This window comes from Alosa pseudoharengus, unplaced genomic scaffold, assembly GCF_046254945.1.
Source record: "Alosa pseudoharengus isolate Yale_2024_CS ecotype anadromous, Long Island Sound unplaced genomic scaffold, YU_APseudo_1.1 YU_APseudo_1.1_scf_16, whole genome shotgun sequence".
In the NCBI taxonomy this organism is placed as follows: domain Eukaryota; kingdom Metazoa; phylum Chordata; class Actinopteri; order Clupeiformes; family Clupeidae; genus Alosa; species Alosa pseudoharengus.
In genome coordinates this window covers 34580203-34588894 of record NW_027468630.1, presented here as the reverse complement: position 1 = coordinate 34588894, position 8692 = coordinate 34580203, and positions in this window count along the sequence as shown.

The window sequence follows — 8692 nt, the reverse complement described above, 5'->3', positions numbered from 1 at the left end:
AAGAAGGAGGAGGAAAGAATCACAAACACAAGCAGACCTCTGGCTCAGATTTCAAGTTCTAGAGCTTCTAGTTATCTTTCTTTTTTCGGTTTTAGATGAGTTTTATTAAAGCACTGAAACAGCGGTGACGTTCCTACAGTTTTCCAGTGTAGCGCTCTGGTGAGATTCTAAAACCTGCCCAGTTACATAAGACAGACCGTTTCCTCTCATTATGCCCTTTGCACTTGGATAATGATACGTTTTCATAATGTGAACATTCAAAACACATTCTTTTTTTATCTTGACTTTTTCATTTGGCCCGGTACAGTAAATGTGTTTGCTGTTGTAAATCCTCCTTCTCCAGTGCTGTGGTGAATTTGTCTTTTTTTCCCCCTCCCTCCCATTCCCCCCATCTTTTTCTCTTTCTTTGTACCCTTAAAATATTCTGCACATCCTGCAGCAGTTCCGCATGACAGACACTCCTAATATAATCTCTGTGTCTGAATTCTAATTTCTGGCGTCAGGATAAAATAAATAGTGTGCAGTTAATTACGGGGCCTTGTGCGCTCGTGCTCCTGGCTCCAGCGGATGATTTATGAAGTGCGTGTAAGGCATTCTGCAACACATTTTTCTTAATTTATTTTTAATCTGTCTTTCAATTAATCCTGCTGGAAAATGTCTTAATGTCAGGGTTGCGGGGGTGCTTGGGGTGGGGTGAAGGGGGGTGGCAGTGTGGCGGTAATGAGCTCGGGCCGCAGGAGTCGCACTCCGGCCACAGGGGGTTATGGAGGGCTGTGGGGGGGGGGGGGGTGGGTGGCTACCTACACCACCACCAGTGGGGTGTTCTGCAGTCAGCCATCTTAACTTTTCCTTGTTTATTTCTCTTGTCTGTTTCTCGTTCCTTCCAAGTCTTTGTTAATTATTTCTTTTTCCCCCCGTGCTGCCCTAGTGGTTTTTGCACGCCACAGGTTTCTATGTTTTGAGTCTGACTGCTGGACTTTGTTTGTTCAGGCCGTGCAGCAGCGGCTGTGTGTTAGTGTGTGTTGGCCCCGGTCGGCTCTGCTCTGCTCGGCCCGCAGTGGGAGTGGAGGTGCAGGGGAGCCTGCCCTGCCGCCTGCGGTTGGTTAGGGAGCCACTGAGGCATGCTGGGTAGCCATGCTCATTTCGAGTGCAGAAGAACTGGAGCCAAATGGACATTAACTCTCCACCACTGCAATGCAATCCTTTGTTTGTGTAAATTATTATTGTTACAGTCAAGAGATGGTGGACTGTGATTGTACATTATGAGTGCGTTTGCAGTATATCCATACTAGAAATAGACTAGAAATAACTGTTTTATCCTGCAGAGATCTTTGCCACGCAGTGTTCGGGTGGAGGGATGCCTCTACCTGCAGGGATAGGTTCATGGAAATACTTACTTCCTGGATTGTGTGTGTGTGTTGGATGAGCCACACTGGAGCTCACTCCTCCTGATGAGTGTTTTCTCCATGGCTTCCTCTCGGCTTGGACGCTCCTTCTGCAGCAGATGCTCCTTCTACTCTCTCTCTCTCTCTCTCTCTCTCTCTCTCTCTCTCTCTCTCTCTCTCTGTCTCTCTCTGTCTCTCTCTGTCTCTCTCTTTCTCTTTCTCTGTCTCTGCTTGTTATGCAGCAGCACTCTCTGGCAATTAGTGCAGAGGAGAGAAGAGTCCATATTCACTGTGGAGCAAGGGCAGTGGCTGTGGAGCTCCCCACAATGCACACACACAATCACACACATACACACACACACACACACACACACACACACACATGCGCGCACACACACACACACACACACCCACACACGTACATATACACACTTTCCTCATCAGCTCCACAACCCCCCTGCATCATTTGCCACCCCTCAGATAGCCATTTATCTCTCTCTCTGTCCACCTCATTCCCTCTCTCCTGCTCCATGTCTCTCCCCCTCTATCCCCTCACAAAAACAGATCCCATACTAACCACCCAGGCATGACTGTTTCCAGCTCGCTTGTCCTACTCTCCTGGAAGAGGAGAAAAGCTGGATGTTTCATTCCTGTGCGTTTGTTTCCCCTGCTGTTGCCACTCCATTGCTGTAGGTGCCGTCCTCACATAGCCCTGTCCTCTGGTGCTGTGGGAGTCTGCTCAGGGCTCTAACTCGCCAGGGGAACCCGCCTCGGACTCCCGCTCCTGTTCTCGCTCCCACTCGGGGGCCGATCGATACCCAGTGCCGGGGGCCAGAGCACCCCGCACCACCTTAATAGGTCCTGCGGGTCCCCCTCATAAAACACTCCGCAGGCCTCCCAGCCCCAGCAGCCATAAATCTGCCCCGCGCAGTGCAGCAGCAGCAGCAGGGGGGTCGGGAGGGGTAGGACAGTTTGGGCGCTCAGACATAAAGGTGGAGGAATGGGTGGTGGTGGTGGTGGTGGGGAGGGGGGTTATCCGGAGATGGGCTCAGACAGAGATCTGGTGTTTGGCATCAAGATGGTTTCTATCAACTATCAGTTAACATAGGCTTTGGTCATACAGATGAATCATCCCGAAAGCATCCTGTAGACTGTAAAAAATGAGGTTTATGAGAAGAATATGGGCATGAGGTAACAGGATGATCAGTGCTATGGCTGTAGAAATGCAAGTAGGGGAATGCTGGTAGTTCAAACTATTAATTATTTTAATAATAATGATGCTGAATCATCATCAGTCTATTAGTCATCTTACCAGACTAATCCATGGAACTCTCTGGATAATAGCTATGATACAGTAAAGCCTGGTGATATTAATATAGAGTTCAGAAAGGGATCTATGTGTCCTTTCTAGCCCTTTGATATGCATGTGTGTATAGTATGTGGGTAAGCTTGTGTTGGAGTAGGTGAGGAAGGATGTGCAAAACTGGTGTGCATTAGCCAAACAGATAGCTACCAACTCTAATTGCCTCTGCATCCACTTACTCACCCCTGACGCCCTTCAACCCCATCCACCTCTCCTGCGTTACTCCGCCCCACACCCCCTCCCCACCCACCCCACATGCCCCCTGCAAATGAAAGAGAGAGGGATGGGGAGAAGGGGAGCATAATTACTTATTTTAGTGGACTGCAGCAGAATGCCTCTCGCCAAATGACTCTAATTCCAAATGGTTAACAAGATTTTTCTCTTTAATAGAGCTGAATCCGTGTGACAGCAAATTGCTTTCCCATTTGCGGTCCTTAATGGCTTTTCATACTTTGCACTTCCAATAAGCAGCAAACTCGGAAATTAATATTGCACGCTGTGTTATGATGCAAATGGGAGCTAGATAGGCATGCTGTACCTTCATGCAGAAAACCCTGATTAGATTCTGTAATTGCTTCGGTGGGATAGTTTCTCTCTCTCTCTCTCTCTCTTTCTCGCTCTCTGTTTCTATCTCCATGTCTTTTTTTCCCCTCTCGGTTTTGCGTTTGAACTTGCGTGTGCGTTTACGGGGCTATTTTAAGCCTCGTAGCCTGGTGCGCTTTCATATCATCCGCTGACAGCATCCCTGATTAGCTCTTCTTTTGTTTTTGTTTGTTTGTTCCCCCCTCCTTTCTAAATCAATGCTAATCAGCAGTAATTGAGGCGCGGGGAGAAAAAGCCTTGTCCTTGGGCTCTGCTACTAGTTTGCGCTGGAGCCTTGTGCTGTCACCTTTACTCATCTCCGTGCGCTTACTGCTGTTGTGTGGCTCTTTCATTGTGTTGTTCTTCAGCATGTTGCAATATGTTCTTTTTTGTTCTACAATGAAAGTAATCTTTATCATCTTAATTATATTTATCCTAATGCGATATGCTAATCTGTTTTAGAAGCTTAACAAAACAGGCCTTTATTATTATTTACTGTGATCACCCTCAGTGAATAGTAAATACAAGCCACAAGCAGGCAACTGGGAATAAGCAAATGCGGGGAAAAAACCGTGCTGAGGTGAGTTGAGGGTTTAACAGCATGTTAAAGACGGCTGTTAAAGCGAACATATCAGCAAACACATCAGGCACCTCTCTCCCATCTCGCCTGGGCCCTGCCACCCGCAGATTTACGGCCCTCACATCACCCCCCAGCATTAAAGACTTCATTACTCCAAATGCAGATTATTCCCGCAGGCTGTAAATCTGCCACAAGGACTTCCACAGCACACAACCTGTATGGTGTCATCCCTTTTCACGTAATTACATCTTTTGGTGAGGAAGGTGTGTGTGTGCGGGGGGGGGGGGGTGTGTGTGTGTGGATGTGTGCATGTGTTTGTGTGTGTGTGTGCGTGATCTTCAGTCATACAACATGCACACACTCAGCCACCCTCACAAGCAACACACATACAGACACATACGCAAAGAAACACGCATGAACACACACTGAACCACCTGACCTTTGGACAGAAATAGCAAATAAATTCAGGTGGATGGGCTGGCGATTGCTGGCAGCTATTAAGGTTAAGTATCCTCTGGTCGGCTCTGGGAGGCTCTGTGCGACACTGTGCAGTGGGGCTGGGGAGGGGTGGTGGTGGGGGGCGGGGTGGGTCACATGACTGAGTACACATGCAATCTGATTCTCTTGGCCCGTCGCCATGGCAACCGTTCATTTCTTTCTCTTTTTTTTCCAGTTCTGTTCCCATTTCACCTGTCACTTCAGTAATTGCCTCTGAATTCTCTAGCATATCGGGGGGAGAAAAAAAAATGACGATAATAATAAGACAATATTTATGAGCTGAGCACTGATAGACAAGAAGTTAGAAAAGAGAAACATTTCATTAGAGAGGAAAATTAATTCCAGGTAAAGGTCTGTTACAGAAGGTTCCACAATTTTGATTTGGCTTCCGGTAGCTGGCTCCATTCCATGCCTCTCTACCCCTTACCCTTCTCCAAATTTGCTTTGCGCTCATTGAGGCACTCTCTTCTGCATGTCCTGATGATTTCCTACCAGAAATAATACAATAAGGGCTATATTATTGTTTTACTATTATTGTTGCCTATTTGAGCCTAAATTAGAAGTGCTTTTTCAGATATTGTAGCCATTATTCTGTTTTCCAACATTCATTTCATGAAAAAAAATCCCCATTGCAGGAAAGTTGTCATGGTTTCAGTGATATGTGTTTCATGGCATTGGCATTAATTATTGCAAATAGCTCCCTGTAAACAGTCCTAATGAGAGTGTAATAGGCTGTTTCTAATGGCTATGTATGTGATTAGAGGATAGCAGGGCTTTGTCAGTGGAGTTAGTCTTGCTGGTCTGTGCGTGTTGTTGCACTAGTCAGTCAAACATCTGCGCACGCTGTGCCTTGTTTGCTAATCCCAGACCTCATTTCGGGCTGCGCTCCCCCAGTTCTGTTACTGAATTCTGTAACCTTCTAAACATTGAAAGTTTATAGTAATAACAAATGTTCTGCTCGGCTGAGCCGTCTTTTAAAACGAGAACATAAATACAAGAAATGATTTCCCTGTGTCGGGCCGACTGTCAAAAAAACAAAATAAGAAAGCAGAGGGGGCCATGTTGGATTTATGTGTGTGCTTTTGGGGCAGGCGCGGTGGCAGCGGTGGAGGGGCACGTCAGTGGAATTAATTGATTTGCCCATATTTGTCAGGAAAGAGTGAGCAGCTAACCCGCGCCTGCATTATTAAAGCTAATACCACAGCGGTTTGGCCTGCTCCTGCGCCTGTGAATCACTGTCTGCCACGGCCCTCTGATGTATGGACATATTATACCGAGCTCTGCATGGGGCTCGTGGGCTCAGCCACTCTGTCCCTGCCCCCTGACCACCCTCACCCCCACCTGCCCCACATACTCATGCCCCCTAGAGGCCACCTGTGTTTGCGCAGTGAAGACCACTCTGAGAATAGCCCCAGGGCGCCCGCATACTGAAGCGCCCCTGTGTTATGCATTAAGGAGCCTGGGCCCGGGCCCTGGAACATAAACATGCTCAGTAGCCCCTATCTCCCCGCCTGCAGTCTGCATTCTCCAGCCTGATAAACATACCTGACATGCTGCTCTGCCGGCTATGTGGGGCTGGTCACAGATTGTGGTCAGATGCTGAAGATTATTTGGCTTGCTCATATTGATCATGTAAACAAAATTATGAAATATACAAACTTAACTTTATTTTAGAATCAGTGTTGTTGATGTGTCCCAAATAGACTAAAATTTGTTTTTAATACCGAGCTCCTCATAAACAGGACTATGTTTTGCAGAAAAGTTCTACTGTTATTTGCTATTTACTCAAAACTTTTCACTCAAATTGCTTTTTTGCTTTTTGTTATCATCATGTCCATGCATAAGTATTACTGTGCAGATTTAGATCATGTTAGATGAGTGTTTTGCTGACATTTTACTGATAATATTTTCATTTCCAGTAAACAGTATTTGGATAGTGATCCTACTATAATGTCCAGGAGTAATTTAACAGCTTCCTGAAGAGTGTATGCCTATACATGTGTCTGTATTTCATCATGACTAAAACATTTAATATTTAAAGCCATTGGAATCACAACATATTGGAATCACATTATTTCAACCTTCAGCTAGTGTCAGCTAGAGTCAGTGTCAGTACCTGTAGTCACAGTCTATTGAAAGGGGAACATTCAGTAAGATCATATACAGATGAAAATGAACATGTACATCTGCACCATATTGTAAATGCTTTGTGGGAAAAACAATGTACAGTAAGTGATTACAATTACAAATTCTTATTATTGACATAAAAGGTTGGAGTTGGGCTATAGATAATGGGTGCGCTGACAGACAAGACAAGCACAGGCACACACACACACACACACGTGGATGCAGATCGGTTTGTGTGTACTGTAGCTTCATCCCCACTGTAGCATGTCTGATCGCACATGCTGGCCTCTCTAGAGTACAACAAAGCATCATGCATACACACACTCACACACACATACACACACTCACACATGCATACTCATGGCCATAAAGCCCACCCAAAGAGTGAACAAAACAGCTCTAAGATGCAGGCAGGGCCCTTGCTAGAAGCCCATTTGATCAGCCACGTCATTGGATGACTCCTCTGAGGCAGAGGGGTGAGACACTGCGGCTTTACCCACAGTTGAAAGGCAAACAAGCCACTCTCATGCCATGCTCGAACATTCAGCAAGACGAACTGTTTTAATATTTAAAAACAATCCCATTACACAACACAAAAAATATAGAAGGGCCTTTGTGGGGCAAGGCTGAATTAACTGCGAGTGCTGTAAATATTTAATAGTCGTTTGTGCATACCGCGCCCGCGTTTATAGCTTGTTTGTTTAGGGAGGGGCATGAGCATAACTTGTGGCAGGATGCCTCTTTCTGACAGGGAGGTAACAGAATAGTTTGGGAGGGCATTAGAATGTTTTTTATTGCCACTGTGGCTTGCTTATAGGTGCTTCAGATATGATTGGATTGAGTCGGAGAGGTCATTTAGGTAAAATGCACCTTGGAAGTCATTTCAGCTGACCCTGAAGTTTGGTGTGGCTTGCCAAGAGATGCTGTAAAAAAAAAACAAGTTAACCTTTACTGTGAACCCAAGGACACCAACATTCTGTACAGGTATACACACACAGAGATGCAGGATTCCCAAAGACACTCGGAGTGTTTGCATTGCGGAAAGGTACTGTCACCGGCTTGAAAGTGACACATCATTTTTTAATCATGGCAAGTGCCCCGGCACCCTGAAAGCTTGGCTTTCACACCACCCCCCACCCCCACCCGACAGCTTTCTCCAAAAAGTCCTTTCTATCTTCCTCATATATATTAATTTATTTTATTTTATTTTATTTTTAAATACATAAAGTGGGGTGGGGGTCGCTCTTATCTGGGCTCTGATGACACTTCTCGGCTGCTCGGTCTGGGTGCTTAAAATAAGCGCCGCAGGAGCAGCTGGCCTCCGGTGCTGTCAGAGCCCCACGCCCCGACCGAATGCCGCCTGTCAGTCCCGCCGCTCCGCCAAGCCTCTTCACATCAGCGACGCTCTCTCCTCCCAGTGACTGACTGGCAGAATGGGGGCAATTATAAATCACTTTGCTGTGGCTGCTCGTAATGGACAAGCCCCCTCTGACGGAGGAGTGAACAGAGAAACGGAGAGAAGAGAGAGATGGAGGGAGGGAGGTGTGGCACAGGGGTCTCGTCCCCCCTCTCTCTCTCTCATTCTCTCAACTCCTGTCACTCTGTCCAAACAAGGGCAAGAGTGAGCAGTCAACTACAAGCCTCTAATAGTCCTCATTACACTGTTTGTCTTGGCTTTGAGTGAGTGATGAGTTTTTATAGTTCTTTTTTTCAAAGTTTCTCACTCTTTCCATCTCTCTGACTCCCCGAAGAGTGGCTTTGATATTGAAACAGGCATTTCATATTGCTGTTTTGAAGTTTTGTCTTCATTTTTCCCCCCACTCCAGTTTGAATTACATCCCTTCTATGGCGCCATACTTCATTTTTTGATGTTTTTCTTCTGGTGTACCGGTGGTAAAAGCATTACATGAGCCAACAGAAACTGATTAGTCATCTACCAAACAAGACTTCATCCCAGTATGGTGCTATTTCTCCCATTTTAAACTAACTCAGACGTAGTGTACCAGCAGTAGTGTAAATAGTCATTTTCATCATTCGACACTAAACCAATATCTACTTTGACTAATTGGAGTTTCTAACTGCTAGTGGTAAGACCGCGATAGAGACACACCTGCACCTACTGGTCCTGGTTGTAACATTTCCATGCAATCCAAATTA